This window comes from Gossypium hirsutum, chromosome A06 (genome assembly GCF_007990345.1).
Source record: "Gossypium hirsutum isolate 1008001.06 chromosome A06, Gossypium_hirsutum_v2.1, whole genome shotgun sequence".
Classification (NCBI taxonomy): Eukaryota; Viridiplantae; Streptophyta; class Magnoliopsida; order Malvales; family Malvaceae; genus Gossypium; species Gossypium hirsutum.
Window position 1 is genome coordinate 95,976,934 of NC_053429.1, and position 3,184 is coordinate 95,980,117.

Genomic DNA, 3,184 nt, shown 5'->3' on the forward strand with positions numbered 1-3,184 from the left:
TGTACGTGACTTCAAGTATAGTTATCACATAGGTTCAACTTACCGAGCTCAACACCAAGTATAAGCATAGCGCATATTAGCCATGTACTCAAGACACTTACCCGATCCGCTGTCCGCGATCGACTCAATAGTGTCGCACACATAGTGTCCATAATGATTCACGAATGTATATTGAGCCCGCACACTCAGTGCTATATAATCAACTCGCACACTTAGTGCCGCATGGTCAATTCGCACACTTAGTGCATCATATTCTTTTCGCACACTTAGTGCAACATAGTTAAATCGCACACTTAGTGCTGTACAATTTAATCCCGCGCACTTAGCGCCAATCTCATGGTCATAAATGGTTATCCCGCACGTTTAGTGCCGAGATCAACAACTCAGTACATCTTACCTCTTTTCTTTCATTCAACAATTTCATCATCACATACGTACATGCATATATATATATATGTATATTTATTCATTCCATTCAGCATCAATACATAAACATTATGACCATTTGAAATAATACCAACTACATGCTTAATGACTTACCTCGTGTTGGGTAAGACGGTTCCAACTCGGCTACTCTATAACCTTTTCTTTGCCTTTGCTCGATTCACCTCCTTTAACTCCTTGAGCTAAATCAACAATTTAACTAGTTTAACCACCTTGCTAAATATTTACAATCCAATTTCACATGTATATGTATGTTAGTATATTCGGCTAATAACCTCATGCAACCACCAAAGCCGAATCAACTAAATATACTTATGAATATATATATATATCATCATCGAAATCACCTAAGCTTAGACATCAATTTTTAATTCCAAGCAAGTTGCCGAATGCAACCTTACTAAATTTTCATGGATTCAAGTCATGGATTCAATATACCATTACCATGAAATCAACAACCGAAAATTCATAGACAATTTAGGAAAATCACATTACAAATCTCAAATTTAAGCAAAGACCATGGCCGAAATGCACATATAACCACATAACAAAAATATTGAACCTTTGGTTGCCTAACTAGCTTAACATCCATCAAATTTTAAATCAAGAAACTCACTTCATCTATAATCAACCCTCAATACCCTAAAGCATCAAAAACGACATCAAAGAAATACAACCATCCATGGCCGAATGTCATAGCCGAATTGTTTTAACCATGAGTAACATAACAAGCATAGATCGTGTTTATGGATATACCATGGCCGATTCAAGCTAATCACCTCCAAAATCATCAACCATTTTCAATGCATATAACATATATAAACATGAATAAGTTTCATATAATCTCTTAACACATTAATTTCTTTCATCAACAACCTTTTGTTTCTTTATCCATCAAAACTTAAAGGTAAGAAAAATCAAGTTCTTCTCACACATACCATAACCGAAAGCTCCATCCAACACTCTAAATTCGAAATTTTAGTATGGCTAGGTAAGAAAAACGTGATGATTAACCCAAACAACTATTATTTCAAAAGAAAAATTAACAAAATTTACTAACCTCCTCTTCATTAAAAAGGCCGAATGCCTTTGCTTCACTTTCTTCTCTTTTTTCTTTCTTTAGGTACGGCTATTGTGGTAAGGAAAAGGATGAACACTCCTCCTTCCTCCCTTATTTTATTCATCCTTTCTTTTCTTTTTAATTCACTTCTTTTATTTTCTAATCCACTTACCAATATTAAATAATAAACAACATAAACTTGGAGGAATGGAACCATGCTTGGCCGGCCACCTATCAAGAATTGGGCACCTTGACATGCAAACCCAAACTTTCTCACCTTGTTATTATTTAATCCTTTCAATTTATCTATCATCTTTTCTAAATTTCTCAACTAAGTCCTTTCATGAAAATCCACATTCCTAAGGCTAATTTTAGACCTTTATTATTTCCACACATACACTACCACATTTAATCTATGCAATTAAAATTAAAAAAAATAAATTTTCTTGTAACTCAGTTTTGTGGTCCCGAAACCACTTCCCGACTAGGGTCAATTTTGGGTTGTTACACTAAACCTTCTTTAACAGGAACTGAATCGAGCATAGTTAGACCTGCTGTAGCTACAAATACTTTTGAACTTAAACCTAACACTATTCAAATGATACAACAATTTGTTCAGTCTGACGGTTTACAGGATGAGAATCCCAACACTCACTTAGCCAACTTCTTAGAACTATGCGATACATTTAAAATTAATGGTGTTTCTGATAATGCTATTCGTCTTCGGTTATTCCCTTTCTCATTGAGAAACAAAGCTAAACAGTGGTTGAACTCATTACCACGAGGGCCAATCACTACTTGGGAACAAATAACTGAAATATTTTTACTAATTTTTTTTCCGCCAGCTAAAACGGCTAAATTACGTAATGATATCTCTTCTTTTATGCAGATGGATTTACAAACAGTCTACGATGCATAGGATAGATACAAGGACCTTTTGAGAAGGTGCCCTCACCATGGGTTACCATTTTGGTTACAGGTTCAAACGTTCCATAATGGCCTGAATCCTTCAACTCGACAGATGGTTGATGCAGCTATTGGCGGAACCATCAATAATAAAACACCTGAAGATGCCTATGAGTTTATAGAGGAGATGTCCCTGAATAACTATCAGTGGCAAGTCATGAGGACAAAGCCAACGAAAACAGCCAGCGTTTATAACGTCGATTCGATCACCATGCTCTCTAATCAGGTAAAACTCTTGAATAAGAAAATTGATGGTTTTCTTTTTTCTTCACAGGTTCACCCAGTAATGCAGTGCGAAGCAAGTGAGGTGGAACAAGCCATTCAGAATATCAACCTTATGGCGACAACATGGATAACGAGCAACTAAATTACATGGGTAATAATCCTCGACCTCAAAACAATCCATATAGTAACACTTACAACGCAAGTTGGAAGAACCACCGTAATTTCTCGTGGGGCGGTCAAGGAAATCAAAGACCACAACCACCTCCATGCTACCAACAACCACCCTACCAATAGGAAAAGAAGCTGAACCTTGAAGAGATGCTCTCAAAGTTTATATCAATGTCAGAAACCCGTTTTCAGAACACTAAGGCAGCACTTAAAAATTAACAAGCATCGATCCAAGGCCTCGAAACTTAGATAGGATAGCTTTCCAAACTAATCTCCGAATGACCATAAGGTAGTTTGCCAAGTGATACCAAACCTAACCCA

At 36.4% G+C, this 3,184-nt stretch overlaps 1 non-coding gene across 1 annotated transcript; it reads right to left on the reverse strand.

Annotated features, from left to right (window-relative positions):
* Nucleotides 1-2,360: 2,360 nt before the first annotated feature.
* Nucleotides 2,361-2,467, reverse strand: LOC121231271 (small nucleolar RNA R71). Its single transcript, XR_005929335.1, has one exon. It is a non-coding gene; the product is annotated as a small nucleolar RNA R71 (small nucleolar RNA).
* Between the last annotated feature and the right edge of the window lie 717 nt (nt 2,468-3,184).